General features: G+C 48.9%; 1 long non-coding RNA gene across 1 annotated transcript in view; it reads left to right on the plus strand.

The window, feature by feature from the left end:
* Positions 1-898: 898 nt before the first annotated feature.
* Positions 899-22037, plus strand: part of LOC140684783 (uncharacterized) — a 49449-nt gene continuing 28310 nt past the window's right edge. The window contains exon 1 of the long non-coding RNA XR_012057588.1: positions 899-1121. This is a non-coding gene — a long non-coding RNA (uncharacterized lncRNA). The remainder of the gene's footprint in view (positions 1122-22037) is intronic.

Here is a 22037-nt window from a genome sequence, read left to right on the forward strand (position 1 = left end):
GTGCTGTCACTGTTCATGGCACCGAGCCCGGTGCCAGGCGGGCGCTGCCAGCACCAGCCGTGGGCAGTGGTGATGCTCTTTTTTTAACCAGAATCCCAAAATTCTCCTTCCCTGAGGGTCTGTGTGTCACCTCCTGCCCTTTCTGGTGGCACTGGCTGTGTGTGGGTGCCAAGTCTTTAATGAAGGATTCTTCCAGCTCCTGGAGAACGAGACACACTGAATTTATCCGTCTTGTTTTATCTGATGAAGGAGCTTTATGTCTTCTGAGGCCACCCTGTGTGTGTGAAGGTGCTCTGGGTGGGGATGAGCGGAGTGAGGTGGGATCAGCTGGCCCTGGGCAGGCTCTGGGAAGGGAAATTGGGCTGTGCTGCTGTGCAGAGGCTGCTGAGCCCTGCTCTGGCTCCCCGGTGCTGTGTGCCCGCCCTGCAGAGCTTATTTCCACTGCAGAGCTTATTTCCACTGCAGAGGTTATTTCCACTGAGGCCATCTTTAGGATATCCTTGGAGCATCTTCTTGGGCAAACAGGCTTTGCTTCTTCACCAGCTCAGAGCTATTTGGGCTTTCTGATGCTATCTCTGAGTTAGTTTACCTTCCTTATCACCTCAGGGGTTTGGCTGGGGGGATTTCTGTGTCTGGGTGCTGATGTTGGGAAAACCCACCTTGGATTTACAGCTTTGCTCTGGATCTGCCTCTTCCATGGTAACGTGGCAAGAGGTCTTCATCTCAAGGAATTGTGTTGGATTTGTCCAATTGGCACTGACAAAGTGAACAGAGGGTTTGGCTGAGAGGACAGGGGAGAAGGCATGGGAGTGAAAGGTCCTTCAGGGTGGCAGGTCAAGGATGAGCCAGGGCTGGACATGTGGGAGTTGTGCACAATAGACACCCATTTGGAAACTTAATCCTTTAATTTCCCCTCATCAAGCGGGTCAAAATAATATAATAAAGGCTTTCTCATGGAGATGCAAGCTGTAATTCAGGGCAGCCTTTTTTCATTTTGCATTTTCCCCTGCATAAAATCACTGTCTCCTGTTCCAGAAGCAGCAGCAGCGTTTGAGAGCAGAAATGAGCAGCCCTGGCAGGACTACAAAGGGCTCCGGAGGAGCAGGTACGCCGGGGATGAGGTAAGTGCTGTCGTTTGGGTGAAATAGGTGTGGAAAGTGCACTCTGCACACGTTAGGCTTCAAAGCCAGCAATAATTACTGCGTTTGAGACTGTATCAGCACCCGGGGCTGCCATTCAAGTCGGGCAGGAATTCTCTGTGCAGGGCTTTTGTTCTCCAGACATCCAAGCTCGCCGTGGTTCAGCAGAGGAGCCCAGGGAAGTGTGGTGGCTTTGAGCTGGGCTTTGTGGAGCCCTGGCTTTGATGCCTCCCTTGGGCTGCCCTGTGAAATTGCTTTTGATGGCAAAACCATGAAAGGAGAAAATAAGTGGTGGGGTAGGTGGCAGCAAGATGGATCTTGCATGGTGGCTCCTGGCAGGGCTCTGCTCTCCGGACTTGCTGCTCTTGGTGTCATCTCGTGTCCTTCTGCCTCTGTGGGCCCTGCGGAGGCTTGGGATTGACCTGGCGGTGTGGGGCTGGTGTCTCCCAGGTGATGTGTGCTAAATGCAGGGTCATTTGTGGGGATAGAGCCAAAAAATCTCTCAAGTGGGTTTTGTGATGCATCTCCGTGGAGAAGGCTTTTTTTACAGAAAAGAAATGGCTGAAATTATTTAAGTTTATCACTGCCTTGTTAGTGATGCAGGACAAGGAAAAAATGTTGATGTACTGAGCAGGAGCTACCCAGCTCTATCACCCCTGGGACTACTCCAAAGTAACTAAATATTGATTTTCCTGAGCAATCCCCTCTGAATCAATGTCCCCTGAGCCTGCAGTGTTCTCCCAGGAGCTCCTGTGCCCCCTCCTCTCTTTTGGAAGGGATTCCCAAAAGCTTCAGATGTCACCAGCGCTGTCACCCTTGCTCTGGCTGAGCCGTGACTGCTCGCTGCCACCCCAGAGCCACAGCCTGGCTGTCACCCGTGGGGACAATGTCCCTTTTTACAAACTGTGGCTCATTTTTCCTGCGGCGGGGGTTGGACTGCACAGAGGCGGCGCCGTGGGCAGTTTTATCTCGGGGCAGAGCGGGGAACCGATCTAATCTCTCCGCGGAGCTCCTCTCCCCAAAGAGCCCTTGTGCTGGAACAATAAACGCCGCGGACGCGCTGCCAGCCGTCAGATCCCGTTCAGACCCGACCCGTGGGCATTTCTTTCCCAGTGCCAGCCGGGTCTCGGCACCGCGGTGGCCGCTGCCCACGCCGTGTGGCGACAGCGGGTCTGCTGGCACAGCCGGGCCGTGGGCACTGCCCGTCGCGGTGTCCGGCCCGGTGACAAAGCGCCGCTATGGCCGGGCCCGGCGGGACGCGGCCCCGGGGCGCGCTGGCACCGGGGGATCCGGGAAAGGCCGGGCAAACCCAACACAGCGCGGCTTGTCTGGTGGACAATGAGGTTTGTGTTTGAATGAGCCGAGCCCGGGCATGTCAAATGTTTACTCTGGGCTTCCTCGGCGCGGGCAGATGAGGGCCGAGGCCTCTGCTCCTCCTCCAGGCGGGGAAGGCCGCTGTGGGAGCTTTGGGATCCAGCTTGGAGAACCTGTTGTGTCACTTTGGTGGCCTTTTGGGCCGCCTTTGTGGCCTCAACCAGCTCTCACACAAGGCCAGCAGAAATAGGAACCTGGAATGGTTTGGTTTGGGAGGGATCTTAAAGATCATCCAGTTCCAGCCCCTTGCTAGACAGGGCCAGTGACAGATGTCATTTTAGTGGGTGCTTTGGGGGTTCCATTAGCCTGCTCAAACCCTCTCTCAGGCTTCATTTAAGCAGTGCAGCCCTCCATCATTAATGCTATTGTGCATCCTAAAGCCTTTCAACATTCCCAGGCCCCCATTCCCAGTGGTGAGATTGGAGAGGTGTCCATGCAGTTTCCATGTTGTTTGTGGCACAAGCTGCTCCTGTGACCCTGTGGGTGGAGGATGTGCTGAAATCCCCGCTCTGAGATGGGTCTGAGTGGTGCAAAGACATGGTTAACTTCCTCTAACGTGTTCCTGGAGCAAGTGAGGCACTTTCAGGTGAGGCCAGGGGCCAGTGCCACCAGCTTGGTGGCCTTTGTGCCAGCTGCCCAGAGCGAGGGGTTTGCAGCCCCCAGACTGTGACTCGTGCGTTGTATCTGCTCCTCCTGCCAATGCTAAATCCCATTTACTACAGAGAACTTCACAGGCTTTTAATGAACCTTCCTGAGCTTAATTTACAACTTGGGGAAAGATAGACAAGGTGACAAAGTGAACTGAAATATGAAATTACTTTAATTGCAGAGGAGGACAGTTTATAGGCTTCAGAATCCAAGTCATTTATTTTAATGGTCTCCTCTGCCCTCAACACGTAATTACCATTCCCATTCCGAGCTGGTTTCAGGAGAGGTATGCAGGGAAAGCTGGTTGGACCTGTTCAGGCAGCAGAACTTTTGGCAACTCATAATCTGAGACGAAAAACGAATTAAAAGCAAAATATATTGTCATGTCAGAAACACTTTTCATTTAAGACACGCCGGGTTTTGCTTCGTTTCCTGGAGACAGCTGTGGCCCATCTGAAAGCAGCAATCCGAGCACACGGCGCTGGTTGAGTGCCTTTCCAACCCACATGGTAAAACACTTGGAGAATCCCTAGGAGTCAACACGGGCTCCGAGGGGTAATGCAACCTTTGGGGAGAGGAGATGGAAATGTTTCATTTCCCTGTTGCTCCTTGCATTGGTGGATTGGGTGTTCAGGGTGGTAATAAAAAAATAGGGACTTTGAGAAAGGCTTTTCCTGCATGGATATCTGATTTTGGCTGGTCCCACTCAAAACCAGCTGGAGGTTTTCAACCCCTGTGGAAAAAGGGGCTGGCTGTGAGCAGCTCCAAGCTGTTCTCATGGAGTTTAGGTCCCTCAGTGTGAAAATCTGGACGTTGCTGGAGCCTCTCATGGGTGTTTGGGCACATGGACATTTTGGTACATCCTGGCTTTTCTGATGTGGTGCTTCAGGGGGTGATTTGGAGGAGGCTGTGTTGTAATTACCCAGCTTGGCTTAGCTCTGCCTCTGCTTCTCCAGTGTCCAGGAGCTCTCCAGCTGAGCTTGGCCTGGCTTCCTCGGAGTTAAAACTCTGATGTCCCTCAGAAACCTGAAGCCAGGCCTGGCTTTTCCTCTGGCAAGGGTGGGAAAGTGGGAGGAAATTGGGTGTAACCTGAGGAAATTGGAAAGCAAAGATGAGCCCAGGCTGGTGGGACTCATGCCAAGGAGTGGGTTCTGAGCCAGGCTGATGCACCTTCCTGCAGGGAAAGGAGGTGAAAGCACATTTTTCTTACAGGGATCGTTAAGTTCCCTGGATTGGACAGTTGTGGCAGAGAGTTTCTTCATTATTTTCAGATTTTTTTAATTTTTTTTTTACCACAAGGATGGGTTGTGGGCCAAGTGATCACGGAGTCATTAAAGTCTGTTAGCTCTCTCTATGTAGAGTGGTCATGAATGTGTGGCAAAATGGGACAAAATCCAAAGGCACCTGGTCTCCCAATCCACCTGCTGGAATAGGCTGACTGGGATTTCTTGTGGCCCTGGCTGAAGTCATGCAGCACCAGAAATTGGGGTTTCAGGGATGCTGTGGGACTTGAGGCCCAAAATCCCCCACAAGGGTCAGTGACCTGTGTGTGCCCAGGGACACAGCAACTTGTCCCAGTGCTGGTGAGTTGCTGGAGTGGAAAACCAAATATTCCCAAGCTAATGCTTCCCAAAGTTGGCATTTTGGCATCTCTGAGTTTGACTTGTTCTCTGTAAGGTTGGCTGCTGGGCAGTGTGGAGCAGGTGGCACTGGGGCAGCTCTGGGCTCCTGGCTACTGCTGATGTGGCCTTCAAGGCTTAGCAACAAGAAATAGTAAATTAATTTTCCTGAGTAGCTCTGCCTCCTTGGCCAGATCAGCCTCCAGAATGAAGTGCTCCTGGCCTGAAGGAGAAGTGTGACATTCCTCCCCAAAACAAAATATCACAGGTCCTTCATGTACTCACCCCAGCACGGCCCCTCTGGCCCTGCTCCAGTGCTGCCTCCAAAGTATTTGCTTTAAAACCACACTTTAAAAAAAGCTCTGTCAAAAAGAACGTGAAGGATGCAGAGCTTAGGTCTTAAAACTGGGAAATAGTACAATAAAGCTGCTTTTGTAAACTTCTTTCAACCTCCTTGTGCAATAACCCACCCTGCTTTCCAGCCTGCTTTCTTCTCTCTGCTGCTGCTGGCCACCAGTGGGAGAAGTGATGGAAGGAAGAGGCAATTTGGCCTTTTTCTGCTGTTTTTCATGCTTGGCAGCCTGGTGCAGCTGGGAGCTGGGCTGGGGAGGGGGATGCTCCTGTTGAGTAGCCATGGAATGGGGGTGATGTGCTGAGGGGAGCTTGGGGGGGGTGTGGGGAGGTGCTCAGGGGGGCAGATGGTGTCTCCTGGCTGGTGTGCATCTGCCCTGGGACAACTGGGGGCTTCAAGGCACGTGGGATGATTGTTTGGGGGTGAAATCAGGCTGGGTGATGCCCAAGCTGAGCTCAGCCACCAGCATGGCCTGCCCTTGGCCACTCTCCTGGGCTTCCTTTGCTAATTCCTGCTCCTGGGAGGCCTCACAATCTTTGCCCCAGGACTCTCTGTGCCCAGGGTTGTCCTTCTTGGTGTGCAGGTGCCCAAATCCCATCAGCCATGGCCCTTTCCTTCCTCTGGCTGAGCAGCCAGTCCTTGGTGGTTCCAGGGCTGCTTCTCCTGGGCCTGCTCTTGCCTGGTCCTGTGAGGGTCTTGAGTGAGGGAAACATCTCAGACTGGCTCCTGGCTCCCTTTCCACCAGCCCCTGCTTTTTAGGGAAAACATATTTTATTTGTTTTGATGTTCAGAGGTTGAGGGGAGGGGGGTTCTGCTTTATTTATTTATTTACTTTTTTTTTTTTACCTGAAGGAACAGCAGTTTTCAGACAATTCAGACATAGGAAGTGGGAATCAAATTTCTTTCTTAATCCTGTGGGTTTTTTTTTTTTTAAATGAGGGTGTGTGAATTACAAGAAGGATCTTGTTCAGCCCTTCACTTGCTGATTTAGGTCCAAGCCAACAGAGCCAGGCTTGGAACTTTGATGCTGCTGGGGGAAAAACAGGGAGAAATGGAGGGAAAGTTGTGGGATTGGTGGTGCTGCTCAGCAAACAGAAAGAGGAAAAGGAGAGTGATTTCTCATTCTACTTCCTAACTCCAAACACAACCCAAAGTTTTTATAAACTTTCTGCTCAGGTTTCAGGAAACTGCAAATGAAACTGCATTCCTCTGTGTGTTGGTCTTTTTTTTTTTTTTTTTTTTTTTTTTCCTTTGCCCTCTTTCTTTTTGAGATGTAATAAAACATCATCACCTACAAGGCTGTGGCCTTTAAAAGTATTCTCCGGAGGGCAGGCGAGGAGTGGAGGCAGATTGACTGACAGCTGGAATAAAGCCTCTTTATTATCTCTGGGATTATAATTTCCCTCTATTCTGGGTGTTGGAGCAACAAGAGCTTGGTTGTCTCTGTTCTCACTGGCCTCCCCTGTGCTGTGCTGTCCATCCCCCTCATCAGCTGAGGGTACTGAACTTCTCATCACCTAGAAAATAATGGTTTTTTCCAAAATTTGAAGGCCTTGAGTGTAACTAGTGAGAAAAAGACAAGCTGTTAAAAACAAGAATATAAAAATAACAGGAGTGGGGACAGAGCAGCCACTGCAGGATGTGGTCACAGCATCGTGTGGCTGCAGGGGCTCTGTCTGTCCTCCACCAATTCCTTTAACTCTTTAAACTTGTTTTGGGGGGCAAAGCTTGCAAATCTCTGATCCAGCGGCTGTTCTGGAGCTGCAGCTCCCAGGCCTGTCTGGAGGGAGCAGAGAACGGGGAAATGGCAGAGCTGGGGGTAAAAACAAAGGGGATCATCCTCAAAGACAGAGCAGGAGCCGTGTCTGGGGCTGGTTTTAAGGAATTTAAGGGATGGGCAGTGGGATGCTGGAGCTGATGTGGTGGGACAAGGTCTCTCCTGCAGCTCCAAGGCAGGAGATGGAACAGGGGATGCAGGGCAGGGACAGGACTGCGTTGGGGTGGGGTGGGGTGGTGTGGAAGCTGCTTGCTGGAAAGTCTGGGCCTGCCTTTTGGGGTGATTCCTGGAGTTTTCCCTGTGTCCCTGTCAGGACTCTCTGAGAGGAGGGGTGGGCACAGCCCTTCCCTCAGTGCGCTCCCGGAGCTCCTTGGCACAAACCACCCATGGGCCAGGAAATTCCTGCTGTGGAGGGCTCTTGGGAGCCAAATTGTCTTTAATAATTAAATAATGCAGTATATTTGTGTCAATGACCTTGAGATGTGGTGTAGGCTCTGCATGGGATGCCTTAGACCTCCTGGGACTCGTGGTGCTGACCCATGACCAAGGGCAGACCCCGTAGGAGTGTCCTGTATGGACACTCAGTGGGTTACCACCCCAAAAACACATCCCTGGCATCTCCTTCCTGCCTGGAAATGGGGACAGTGCTCTGGGCTCCTCAGGGACCCAGAGAGTCCCTGTGTGATGGGGAGCAGCCCTAAAGGCAACCAGTGCCAGCACCAGGCACCCCAAATTGCTCAGCAGAGACCATCAGGACACTTGGTTAATTAGAGAAGCCCCCTTAGTGGCAGACAAGGGGTATATTTATTTTTCAAGCCTGTCTGACAGTGAGAACAGGTCTCTGGCCAGAGATCTGAGGGCCTGGCTATGTTATTGAGTTGAAAAGGGAATTTGGCTTTTTTCACACCAGAGGTCCATGTCCCGTGTCCTCCCTGCCAAGGAACGGGCAGGAGCAGGGAGCTGGGAGGGGTTGGGGGTTGTTTTTTATGCAAAGTTTCCGCCTCCTTCCTTCCTTCCCACCAACTCCCCGTGACCCAGACCTGCCTGCTGAGGAAAACTGCTCCCCAGCCTTGCCAATTCTGGGATAAATAGGTCATCCAAAATATGTAAAAGCCAGTTCCAAGTCTTCCAGCAGTCAGAAAGAGCTCAGAAGCCTTTGGATGCATAAAGCCTGTGCTAATTGTGTTATTTCCAAGGTGGATTGGGAGGCTCTGGGACCTCTGGAAATAGGGTCTTCCCCAGCAGTCCAAGGGCAGGGATTTGGCAGAGGAAGCCAAATTCCATTTCCAGCTTTATTTCACCCATTTGCTCACTCAGCCCTTGAGCATGGAGGTGGCAGCTGTGTCCTGCATCCTCCAAACCCAGGGTTTTATCCCTCCCAGGGGATGGGGGCTGTAATCTTTCAATTCAAGCAGAGTCCAGCCAAGGATGTCTTCATTGAAACCTCAGCCATGCCTTGAACCCGGGGAGTGCAGCTGCCAGGTTGTGCTGGGTGATGGAGGGTGATGGAGGAGGGTTTCCTTGAGGAAATTCTCCAGCATCCTGCACTGACAGATTGATGGGCTTTGCTCTGACCAAGCAAAGCACCTCTAGAAACAAGGAGGGGAGGAAATGTGCCACGGAGCTCCCAAACCCTGCCTGCCCATGTTCACACATCCGTGCTTTCACTCCCCTCCCAGCTCCATTTTGCTAAAATGCTGAAATACTTGTGGTTTTTCAAGATACTTCTTTTTTTTTTTTTTTTCCCTCTCATGTAAATTTTCTTCTAAATGCTAACAAAGTGCTTTTCTTGCTCCTGAAGTGATGGTGCCATCTGATGAATCTGCTGTTGGTGTGAGCCTTGGGCAGGGTGGATCAGGGCTCTTCACTTGTTCCAATTTCAAATTGAGCCATTGTTTCGAAGAGCTAAAAACACGTTTTGAGTTACTTTTTGTCTGGTATCACAACTGTGTATCCTGTAGTGTGTGAATCTGAGCCAGGTCAAAAGGAAATGATGCCTGAGGTGTTCAATAGTACCTCAGGTAATCAATATTGCTTTATGTTCTTTATTTTCTTCTCTGTCTCCAACAAACTTCTGCTCTCAGTGAAAGCCCAGCCTGTTTGCAAGGTTGTCTGCGCTCCTCCAAGTCTCTTGGGATGATAAATAAGATTTATCACGGATCAAACTCAGTGCCAGGGCTTGAATTGCAGAAAAGGTTTAAAACCTTTCCCAGTTCCTCTGCAAGTCCCTCGTCCCATGAAGATGTGCCAGGAGGGTGAGGTGGGATTTTAGGAAATGATTTTAGGAAATGATTTCAGCTCCCCAGGGAAGGGTGACATTCCCAGGGCTGCCAGAGTTCTGGGAGTGCTTGGACAGCGCTCCCAGGGGTGCGCAGGGAGGGATTTTGGGGTGCCTGTGCAGGAGCTGGGTGATCCATCCCAGCTCAGAATCCCCCACAGAACCCCCGTGCCACAGCGACATCCTCCAGGACCCTTCTGCTGTGTCTGTGCCCGGGGAATCCATTCCCTGCCACACCTGAATCCAGCCTTTGGCCGAGTTTGTAGGATTTTTTTTGTAGGATTTTTTTTTTTTTTAGGATTTGTGGGATTTTTTTGTAGGATTTGTAGATTTTTTTTTTTTCTAGGATTTGTAGGATTTTTTTTGTAGGATTGTTTTTGTAACATTTTTTGGTAGGATTTTTTGTAGGATTTTTTTTTGTACAATTTTTTTTGTAGGATTTTTTTGTAGGATTTGTATGATTTTTTGTGGGATTTGTCGATTTTTTTTTTTTTTGGTAGGATTTTTCTGTAGGATTTGTAGGATTTTTTGGTAGGATTTTTTGTAGTTTTTTTTTTTTGTAGGATTTTTTTTGTAGGATTTTTTTGTAGGATTTTTTTTTTTGGTAGGATATTTTTGGTGGGATTTGTAGGATTTTTTTTTTTTTGTAGGATATTTTTTTTTTGGTAGGATTTTTTTTTGTGGGATTTGTAGGTTGTTTTTTTGTTTTGGTTTGGTTTTGTTTTTGTTTTTTGTTTAGGATTTGTAGGATTTTTCTGCAGGAGTTGTAGGACTTTTTGGTAGGATTTTTTTTCCCAGAACCTGTTCTCTCCCCTGGAGCCCTGCTGTCCCCTGGCTGTGCGGCGGTGACAGCCGGGCCGATGCTGTCACTGTCGCGGTGGTGAAAGGTGGGAAATAAAGGGAAATAAAGGAAGCGAATGTCGTTAGCGAGCGGCGAGTCACAGACCAACAACTTCCGTCCATTGTCCCTCCGGCTCCCCGAGCGGCCGCGGCTGGAACGGGGCCAGAACGGGGCCGGAACGGGTCCGTCCCTCGGCCCGGGGCCGGAACGGGTCCGTCCCTGTGCCCGGGGCCAGAACGGGTCCGTCCCTCGGCCCGGGGCCGCATCCATCCTCAGCATCCTCCCCCGGCCCCTCCTGCTGCGCCCCGGGGAGCGCTGGCAGCAATAACAGGGGCTGACAAAAGTTATTATTATTATTTTATAGTTGCAATTTTATATATTATAATATAGAATTATAATATATTATATACAATATATTATATACAATATATTATATATTATATCTTTTATATTTTATATTTTATATATTGTACATTGTATAAAATATATATTATATATTGTATATTATATATATTATATACAATAATTATATATAATCTATTATATATAATATATATTATATTTTATATATTGTATATAATATATATTATATATTGTATATAATATATATTGTATACAATAATTGTATTATATACAATAATAATATATAACATATAACATATAATATATAATATATAATATATACAGTATACATAACATATTATATATTATATATACAATTTATTCTACATATTATATATAATATAGATACAATATTATATATAATATAGATACAATATATAATATATATTATATACAATATATAATATATATTATATACAATCTATTATATCAATTATATCATATATACAATATATTATATATACTATATCATATATACAATCTATTCTATATATTATATAATATATACAATATATAATCGATATTATATAATGCAATTATAACTACATCATATTTCTATTTTTATTATTAAAATTAATTGATACCATAATATTAATTAATTTTAATATTTTTAAAGGGCTCAACTTTGTGGAATGACAACAGCTTGAGAACGTGCACGTCTGTAAAAATGTCTCTTTTTGTTTTTTTTTTTTTCTCCGAGCTGTGCTCATTTCCCAAGTGCTGTCTGGGCGAAGTGGTTTGGTGAGGAATGAGGTTAAAGCTCTCTCCGGTGCTGTTTCCCCAGCGCAGCCACCCGTGGAAGATAAATAGTGGCTGATCTCTTGTTGGTGAAGTGCACGCTCTCCTTCACGCCCGGCTGGAGGGGAAATGCAGGATCCTCTGCCATCTGCTCCCAGCAAGGAGATGGAGCTCAGGATGGAGCCCTGGGCTCCTCCAGCCCAAAGTGACACTGCTGCAGCCTCCCCTGGAGCCATCTGTGCCCTGCTGCCCAGGGGAAGGTTCCCTGCACAAAACACAAAATGGGGGTTTTTTGGGAAGCACTTCCCTGCTCATCATAAATTCAAATGCTGCAGAGAGGTGGTTTCACCCCAAAAATGCCCACAGAGGGTTGTGTGCCCAAGAGCCCTTCAGCCTTTTAAAATCCGCAGCCACAAGGGACAAGTTGTATCTCCACAAGTTGTATCTCCACAGAGCAGCCAAGGCCTGTTTCCCTCAGGATGATCCCTGGGTGAAAATCAAGGGCTGCACCTTCCCTGCTGCAGCATTCCAAGTGCATTTTTCAGCTGTGATAAATCCCCCAAACTCTGCATTTGGCCAGTTGAGGTTTCTGCCTGCGGAGTGCCATTATCACCCATTTGTTTAAGGAGGCAGAGCACTGTGGCAATGAGATTTTGTGCCAATTTCCAGGGAGTGCAGGCAGCTGGTGCTGCTGGAACAAAAGCATCGCCCTCCCCGAGCATCCTGCTCGGATTTATCCCAGGAAAACCGTGCAAACAAAGCTGTTTAATGGCACCAAAAGCAAAATCATCAGGCAGGCAGCTGATGGGCAGCAGGTCTGTGCTGGGCTGCTCAGAAGGAAAAGGTTTTCTCTGGAGCACAGGATGTGGGTTTGCAGTGACACAGAGATTTTCTTTCTTTTTTCTGTGCAGGTCTGGGTACCACTGCTCCAGTCCTGATGTTCCCCTTCATCCCTTTATTTCAGCAGTCCTGATTTTCTCCTTGTGAATGTGCCTTTTGCTTTTACGTGCTGTAAACTTTTTTGAATTGTTTCTCGTGTGTGTGGGATCTGGGTTTGTGGGTGGGAGGTGATGCTGGTGATAGCGCCTGGGCCACATGGAGAGCTCAGCTCTGCTCCAGATTCCCTGGATAACCCTGGCTGAATGTGGCAGAGAAGAATTTATCACCTGGATTCTGGGGAGGGGATGAGCTGCAGCACCCCCAGTTTGTGGCCCTGGGCTTGTCCTCTGCTTGCTGTCCCTCAGCTGCTCCTCAGGAGGTTTTTGGATCATGTCAGGATTGGTTTTCATCCACTGACTCCTGGAAAAGCTCATGTGAGCACCCAGGTCGTGCTTAGAGAGTGAAAATCTTGTTGTTCTGGCTGTTTTCAGGGAAAACCATTAAATGTGAGTGCTGGAGGACACCAACCTGTCCTTCCTCAAATCCCTTTTTCTCTTTGCAGTTGATAAAACAGGCATTGGTTGGAGACAAGTGATGCTGCAGCACAAGTGGCTGCAGAATTACAATTTTAGGATTTTTGTGAAAATCTTCAAGGTTTTAACATTTGTTTACATTCTGTTGGGGCACCCTGGGATTTTTTCTTTCTTTTTTTTTTCAGCTTTGGCTGTACTAAATATCCACTCAGGCCAATGCAAAATTTAAAGCTGTGGCTCCCATATGTCAGGGCACGTGCATCACCCCCACCAGCCAGGCAGGACATGTCAGGGTGCTCCTAAAATGTTCATCCCAACGCTGAAAAAATCCATATCATGGTTTTAAAGAGCACAAGAGTCTTTAAAAACCAACCAAACAACAAAGAACCCAATAAACAGCAAAAATTCTCTCTTTCTTTCATGGAGTAAAGATGTGTGAAACCCACAGGACCTGGGAAAAACAACTTCACCTGGTAACCTGCACCCTAAAAAGAAAAATCCCTCTGCAGCCCTTGGCTTTAGGCTGTCCCTCCTGGAGGAAAAAATACATCCAATATTTGGAAAAGGTGCTTAAATCAAGCAGTTATTGGGCTGAGCAGAGCTCAGTCAGCTTCTGCATGAACTGGCAGGGAGGATGCTGAAAGCAAAGTAATTCTGCGAGGTAAAGCAGGGAAAATTAGATGAGCCAAAGGCCCTGAGCTTAAATTTTCTGAGCAGGTTCTTGTTTGCAAAGAGCAGGGCTGGGAGATGGGAGGGAAGCAGGATTCCTGCTCTGGTGTAGAGTCAGGGAAAAGATGGAAATCTCTCCTGGGTTGGTGCTCGCTCAGCCTTTTCCCTTTGGGCTGTAGCAGAAGTGTGTGAGAAGAGCTAATAAAGGAGACATTTTTGCAATAATATTGAGCAGAAAGAGGCAGAGGCTGGTGCTGGGACACACGCAGAGCTGCTCCAGGGCTGAGATAAAGCAGTGACAGCAGCTGACCCCGACCTCCCGCATTATCTGATGCTCTCAGCATTTATAAGCAAGAAGGAGCCAGTGGCCGTCAGACCGGCTGGCTCCTCTCAGAGCCCCAGCCCAGATGGGATGCGAGACCTGCCCTCCCAGCAGCCCACTCCTGGGAACAGCCCCTGAGCCCCTCCACCCCTCTTTTCCCCCAAAAAAAGCCCTGCACGGTGCTGGCCAGGGCGTCAGGGCAGCGTTTCTCAGCGGGTCACTGCGGCTGGGACCGTCCTGGATGCAGAAGTCACTGGGACTGTCTCGTCTTGCAGATGTCTCCAGGGTGGCTCTGAATGAGCTGCATCTTTTCATCAGTGCAGCAGAACTCTGGGCTAGCACCAGGCAGCCTTTTTCTTTTTATTTCTAGCTGAAAAAAAAAAAAAAAGCTTCATTTGTCACAGAGCGGAGGCACAGCAAAGTCACTGGGTTGAGGATGGTGTCTGTGCCCCAGCAGTGCAGCTGCCACTGGCCTCTCCTGCCTGGCTTTTTGGTGGCCCAGCAGCAGGCAGCTCCCACGCCCCTGTCTGGAGCACTGAGCCTGTTTATTTAAGTTCAAATCAAATGTTAAAATAATTCTGTGCAAGTGTTAAGCGAGGGTGATTGGAGTTTGCATGACTCCACATCCAAGCTATGATTTCTTTAGGGCAGAGGAGTTATTTTCATTAACTCTTCAGTGCTGGCTCTCTCTGGCAGGAGGAAAGGTTGGATTAGCTGGATGTTGATGTACAGACTTGCAGCCCTTCCCAAGCTGTTTTAAATCAAAGAGGGGTAGGTAAATGTTTGGCTGCGTTTCCTGCGCCGGCCCCGCTGTCCACAGGCTGGGAAGTAGCAGGATCCAAAGGGCAGCTGTTAAACAAAGTGAAAACACACAGGGCTGGGGCTGCCCCATCTGCTGCCCAGGGCAGGCAGGGAATCCTCCCTCCCCCCCTCGCCCAGCACCGGCTGGGACAGGCCTCTGGGAGATCAGGGAGAGGAGCTGAGGGCTTTGGGGAGGGGGCTGGGGGCTGGGGGCTGCTGACAGGGTGTGCAGTGGGATGGGCTGGTACCCACAGGGATGTGACCAGGTTACCATGGCAGCCAGGGTGATGCAGCTGGGATGAAGTGATAAACAAGGTGAAGTGGTTGGGATGCTGTGGTACCCAGGGTGATGCAGTGATAAACCCCAGTGATGCCATTTGGGATGCTGTGGTACCCAGGGTGATATATTTGTGATGCTGTGGTACCCAGGGTGATATATTTGGGATGCTGTGGTATCCAAGGTGATGTGTTTGGGATGCTGTGGTACCCAAGGTGATATATTTGGGGTGCTGTGGTACCCAGGGTGATGTGTTTGGGATGCTGTGGTACCCAAGGTGATATATTTGGGGTGCTGTGGTACCCAGGGTGATGTGTTTGGGATGCTGTGATACCCAGGGTGATGTGTTTGGGATGCTGTGGTACCCAGGGTGATGTGTTTGGGATGCTGTGATACCCAAGGTGATATATTTGGGGTGCTGTGATACCCAAGGTGATGTTTTTGGGATGCTGTGGAACCCAGGGTGATGCAGTGATAAACCCCAGTGATGCCATTTGGGATGTGGTGCTACCCAGAGTGATCCACTTGGAATATTTTCCTACCCCCACCCTGCACTCCTACAAGCAAACCTCTGCATGTTAAAGGGCTTTCCCTTCCCTTTCCTCTCTGCTCTTTATCTTCTGCTCAAGTCCCATGCAGGTCTGTAATTATCCATCCAGATAACAGGAAAACCAGTCAGGTTTGGCTGCTGATGTTGTCTTGATGGGAATCCCTGCAGGATGTCACAGGGAAGGGGAGCAGGCTGATGTTGCTGAGTATTTACAGTGGCCATAAAGCTCAGGAATTTGTTCTGTCCCTGATTTAAGTGAGGTGTGCAGGAATTGCCTCCTGCCATCCATCCCCTGCAGGAGTGGGTGGCACAGGCTGGGTGTGGGGGCATCCCCTGCTGCCTTTGGTGAGGAGAGGCTGGCAAAATGCAGCAGGATTCCTTGGAATTCTTGCTGAACTCTCTTCCTTTGGACTTTTTTGCCAGGGCAAACTTTTTTCTAGGACTTAGCAAAGCAACTCGTTTCTCAGGCATTCCTGAATTAACCCATCTGTTTAATAAATGGCCACACAGTGTCTCATGGCATCTGAAGAAATATCCAGAGCTATTTCTTCAGTTGTCCTGGGTTTTTCTCCCCTCCAGCCTCATTTTCCTGGCGCTGGTGTGAAGGGCCAGAGGGGATTTGGGAGAGCTGAGCCCTTTTTCCTGGGCTCTGGGCTTTAAGGTGCTGTTTGTGGCAGGGTGACCTGGGCTGTGCGTGCACAGGGGTTTCTTCCACGAGGAAAAATCAGTGTATTTTCCCAAAGAGTTCTCTGATTCTCCTCTAGAGCCTCCCCCCGAGTGGGTGAGGTGGGGAAGCAGCGCTGAGCGGCTCGGGATAAATCCATTTTCTCCAGGGCACGTGGAGAACCAGCCGGGTTTTGTGAGTGTTCCTCGCTCTTTCCCAATCCCTGCGAAGCGAATTTAATGCACTTTCAGTTTGGGCACAACAAAGCGGAGCTGCAGATCAGAAACACATGTTGCGAGTGCTGCAGGCACCGAGTGAAACCTGATCTGCCGAGGTTTCCCTTAAATCTGCACTTTCTCATTTGGCTCTCATATTAAAGCTGTATTTCAGAGCTGTCCAACCCTCTCGAAAGATGATGAATAACAATAAAAACATTCACTGGAGGACTGTCATCATTTCCAAAGGAAGTGTAATAAATACTTTACGACAGGGCTTTTTTTTTTTTTTTTTTCCCTATGTACAGCCATAAACCAGTTTTAAGTTACAACTTATTAAGCCTCTAAACAATTAAGAGCTCGGCTGTGGGGAAGGTGCTGGGGCTGCTCCCCGAGCTGGGGTTTGGGTTTGGGGGATCTGGAGGGGATAACTTGGCTCTCATGTGCCTCAGTTTCCCCTTGTGGGTGTCGATGGTCTCTGGGGTGTCAGGGTGTAGGTCAGGCTCTCGTGGCGCAGATCAGTGATGAACCAACATCTCCCAAGCTTGCTTCTTGTGCAGAAGGGAGTTGTCCTTTCCCCAAAGGCTCCCTGTGTGTCCCACCTTATTTTGGTTAGAAAACAGGCAACAGTTTTTTTGGCAGTTAACAGTTGGATTTGACAATCTTGGAGACCTTTTCCAGCCTTAATGATTCCACGTCTGGCAGCTTCAATTAAGAAAATAATCATCCCAACACTGGTGGTGCTCCCAGCCCTCGCCTCCATCCCAGTGCAAAGCCCCTTTTCCCTCCCCAACACCTCAGCAGGGGAAAATCTGAGAGGAGCTGGCTGGGAATAACCCAGGAGAGATTCCCACCCTTCTTTGTTGTGCCTTTTCTTTTGCTGTTGGCTTTGCTGAAGGAGAATGAGAATAAAAGGGGCTCGGTGCCTTTGCAGCATCTCCCAGCTCTGGCTGCAGCAGGAATCTGCTGGAAAATCTGGGGCTGAGCCTTCCCCCAGGTCAGGCTGAGGAAATTCTGCTCAGACCTGGCATGGGCTGGGAGGTGCCTGGGTGGAATTGAGGATGGGCAAGGATTTGGGATCAGGGCAGCAGCAAGACATTGAAATTGTCATCTCCCTGATTGTCAGAATCTGAGGTATTGATGATTCTGAGGTTGTAAAAGTCTCTGTCTTTCTGCCCCTCTGCCAAAGCAGAAGCCATAATTGGTCTGTGCTGTTTCAAGGTTGTTTATTCTGTTTATCTCTAACATGTTCTGCTGCCCTGCCGCAGCTCTGTCCTGCAGGGCAGCGTGTGGGGCTCTGCCCTCAGTGGGATGGTACAAACATTAAATACCACAAACTACCTGTGCTGGATTTACAATAACGTGCCAATATCTGTCATCTACGTTGAACAGTGTGTCCCCAGCCTGAACCAACAGAAAAATGCCAACACCACAGTGAAACATGGAGGGCATGAAGAAGGAGGGAAAGGACAAGACACACCCAATTTCCTCTATCTTGTCCCCTTTGAACCCCTAATCTAGAAATCTAAAATTTTACTTTTGCACCTGTGCCACACTTAATTATTACTTATATCAAACACTCAGAGCTTGTAATTCATCCTGTAAGATTGAAAACTCTTTTCCATGGGCAGAGATCACAGCCAGTGTCTCTGGGGGCTCTGTCCAGGGGGGTTCTGACCCTGCCAGGGCAGCCAGAGGGAAGCCCTGCATTCCCACCCCTGGTACCCTTGTGTTCACTGGGGGGTGGCACAGCGATTTTGGCTCTTCCCACCGTGGCTGCTGTGCCCAGCTGCTGTCCCAGCAGAGCCCAGCCTGCCCCTCCTGCACCCCAAAGGCAGGGATGGGAGCAGGGCAGTTCCCAGTCCTGCTGCCCCCAGCCAGAGGCTGCCCAGGGAGATGTCAGAGCAAATGGGCTCCAAATGCAAAGCTGCAGGAGCTGCTGCAGGAGCTGCTGCAGGAACTGCTCCTCGGGATCTGCAGAGGGATCTGCAGGCAGTGCTGGGATCTGGCACCAGCCCTGTGCTAATCGCCCCCACAATTTGCTGCTAAATGCAGTTCAGAGCCCAGAAATTCACTGTGTGCCTTCAAAAAAATGTGTTTCTAATGAATGCTTTGCCCCCTTGCTAATGGAATTCCAGGATTCTGACGCTGTGTCGTTTCTAATCCCCCTCTCTTTGATTTTCCTCCTTGCCTGCATTTGCTGTCCGTGCAATTACCTTGCTGTGAAAATGTTGTGGAGAGACAAGAGCCACCCCTGGAGCAGTGCCCCCCTTCTCCGGGTGTTTATTCAGCCCTCAGGGGCTATTTCAGAGCATCCCAGACTCATTTGGGTGGGAAGGCACCTTAAAGCCCATCCGGTACCCCCTTTTCTTTCCACCATCCCAGGCTACTCCCAGCCCCATCCAGCCTGGCCTGGGACATTCCAGGGATCCAGGGGCAGCCCCAGCTGCTCTGGGCACCTGTGCCAGGGCCTCTCACCCTCACAGGGCAGAATTCCACCCCTGGCACACCTGGCAGGAGGTGCTGAATGTTTTCCACACCAGTGCAGCTTGTGAACCATTTGTTTGATTTTTCTCCTTTAACGCTTTTCCAGGCAGACTTTGGTTTGGATTGCTGCTCCCCCATTTTTCTTTTTATTTTTCTTTTTTTTTTTTTTTCCACTTGTAATTAACGCCACAAATATTTCTCGCTGAGCATTGGATGGTATTGGCAGGATGGTTATTAAAAATAATAAAAAATGTTTTTAAAAAATATTAAAAAGCTAAACAAACCCCAAGCCCAGCTGTAACCTGGAACACATTTGATCTGAGCTATTTTATATTAAAGAGTATTTTCACTTTGAACATGGAAAGATTTCTAGCTGGGGGTCCAGAATATCTGCAGATGTTGCTCTTCAGGTGCATGAAATTAATATTTCTGTTGCTTTCCAAAGCTTGCAGAGCTCTCAAAGCTCTGCAGGGCAGTGGAGGTGGCTCAGAGTGACCCCAAAGCAGAGCCAGAGCATCACCAAGACCCTCCAGCCTGCCTGGCTCAGGGCTCTTTGCTCTACAATCAAACATCAGCAAGTGCAAAAACCCTTCACAAAAACGCTGATTTAGTTATTGGGTGAATTTTCTGAGCCCTGTCCGGAGGGACTCTGAGCTCCTGATGGACTGAGTGCTGTGTTTTGCCTTGTTTTAGTGATGCAAATGGAGCCAAGAGCAGATTTCTCAGGAATTCCTTACTCAGTGTTTGTTTGCCCGGCTGGAATGAGCCAATTCCTGCTCCTGGAGATGTTATGCATAAGTAATTGATGGATATGTATGCATGGGGGCTGCTTTTAAATGCAAGGGCAGTTTGGGGCCAGGAATTTCGATTAAAAACCATCGCAGGGAGTGTTTTGGGGGGTCCTCATGGCAGCCCTGCTCTCCTGAGGGAGAGTGGGGCTGAGCCTGGCTCCTGCATCACCCCCAATTCAGGCAGGGGAGATGCTCTGCCAGGACCTGCAGGTCCTGGGTGTGAGGAAAAAGGTGCAGAGGGATTTCAGAGAGCTCCTCCTGCCCGCAGGTGAGCTGGGGATGGAAAGGATGAGCTGCCAGGTGGGGCAGGGATGGCAGAGCCTCTGCCCTGGGACCTTGCTGCTCAGAAAACCCCCAAAATTCCCCTTTTTCCTTCATTCCTGTAAGGCAAAACTGGCAGAGAGAAATGGTTGGGTGCTGACTGTGTTTAAAAAGAGAGAAAGGGAATAAAATCCAAAACACAACCAATCAATTCCTATTTTTTTTTCCCAATAGAGGAGAAAACTGTTCCAAAAAAGTTTCAAAGCCATGACATTGGCCACTCTTTGATGTGTCTTTCAGCTGCTCTCAGCTATTTGGATGTAACATCATCCCCTGTCTGCATTTCCCTAAAAACTCTGAATTTTGTGGAAGCTCAGGGGCAGTGCACTGCCTGGAAGTGAGCAGGGACTGACTGAAAATATGAAATTAACCGGTGAAGTTAATTTAAAATATCTTTTAGGGCTGTCTGAAGTTCCCAGAAGTGTTTTTGGGAAGAGTGGGGCTGAGCACAGGAGCAGATGAGCACTTGGATGATGCTGGGACAGCTCACACAGGAACCTTGGAATGAATTCCCCACAAATCCATGTGGCTTGGAAAATCATTCTCTGCTAAAACCTGATCCCAGAAGGGAGCAGAGTGAGGGGGAATTCGCTTGGAAATGCATTCTGATAGCAAAGGAATGTGATTGCCTGGCTGCACATCACAGGGCAGTTCTGCCCCCTCTGCTGTGGCCAGGGACTGACCCAGGTGGGACACTCGGGGCTCTGACCCGAGCCCCGGGTCCAATTCATGCATATGAAATCCAGGATTTGTAGAAATAATAAAAAAACACCAAAAAAACCCCAAACAAACAAAAAAAAAAACAAACCACAAAAAACAACCAGATCAGCTTTTAATTTGATTTTTTGCTTTATTTTGTTTTGTTGTTTTGTTTTGTTTGGTTGTTGTTTCTTTGGGTTTTTTTGTTTTTGGTGGTTTTTTTTGGTTTTTTTTTTTTTTTGCACGGTGAAAATTAACTTTAGAAGGGCTTTGTAATTTCTGAGCCAGATATTCCTGCCCTTCCTGGCAGGGAGATAACTCTGGGGCGGTGCTGGGGCAGAGCTGAGCAGCCCCAGCCGTGGTTTGCAGCCTCCCATCCCTTGGCTGAGCGAGGATTTCTCCCTTTTTCCCACCTGCGAGCTTCAGGTGGCCGTGGCTGCATCCCAAGGCAGGGCTCTGGGCTTGGGAAAATCGGGATATTGAGGAAATTCAACATTTCTCAATGGCCTGTGCCATCTAGTGGCTAAGCAGGGCTGGAGCCGGGGCTGGGATGGGGCAGTGGGAGAATTCCTGGATTGCTGGGAGAGTCCTGGATTATTGGGAGAGTTTTGGAATGTTGGGAGAGTCCTGGGTTGTTGGGAGAGTTAGGAATGTTGTGAGAATTCTGGATTATTGGGAGAATTCTGGATTATTGGGGAGTTTTGGAATGTTGAGAGAATTCTGGATTATTGGGAGAGTTTTGGATTATTGGGAGAGTTCTGGAATGTTGGGAGAATTCTGGATGATTGAGAGAGTCCTGGGTTGTTGGGAAAGTTCTGGATTGTTGGGAGAGTTCTGGAATTTTGGGAGAATTCTGAATTATTGGGAGAGTTATGGATTATTGGGAGAGTTCTGGAATTTTGGGAGAATTCTGGATTATTGGGAGAGTTCTGGAATTTTGGGAGAATTCTGGATTATTTGGGAGATTTCTGGATTTCTGCAGGAGTCCTGTGTTGTTGGGAGAATTTTGGATTGCTGGGAGCACCCTGGATTGAAGGGGAAATTCCGGATTATTGGGAAAGTTATGGATTGTTGGGAGAATTCTGGATTGCTGGGGAAGTTCTGGATCGTAGGGGAAGTTCTGGATTGTTGGGAGAATTCTGGATTGCAGGGGAAGTTTTGAATTTTTGGGGGAGTCCTGGATTTTTGGGAGAGTTATGGATTGTTGGGAGAATTCTGGATTGCTGGGGAAGTTCTGGATTGCTGGGAATGTTGTGGATTAGTGAAAGAGTTCTGGATTGCTGGGGAAATTCTGGGTTATTGTGAGACTTCTGGATTGCTGGGGAAATTCTGGATTATTGTGAGATTTCTGTATTGCTGGGAATGTTGTGGATCATTGTGAGAGTTCTGGATTGCTGTGAACAGAGCTGTGAATTTTTGGGAGCAGCCTGGATTTCTGGGAGATGAGCCTGGGGACCCTCTGGGTGCTGCTCTGGGGGTCTCTTGTGCAGCCAGTTGTGTTTGGCTCCAGGTGCTGGTGCAGGAATTTGGGTTCTGCTCTGTTCCCTGTGGCTGGGGACCAGCTCGTGCTGGTGGCACCTGCTCCCCGTCCTGCTGGTGACAAGGCCACAGCCCTGCGTGTCCTTGCAGCCCTCTGGGCTCCTGCTGAGGTAGGGAAGCGA

This window comes from Taeniopygia guttata, chromosome 10 (assembly GCF_048771995.1).
Source record: "Taeniopygia guttata chromosome 10, bTaeGut7.mat, whole genome shotgun sequence".
Classification (NCBI taxonomy): domain Eukaryota; kingdom Metazoa; phylum Chordata; class Aves; order Passeriformes; family Estrildidae; genus Taeniopygia; species Taeniopygia guttata.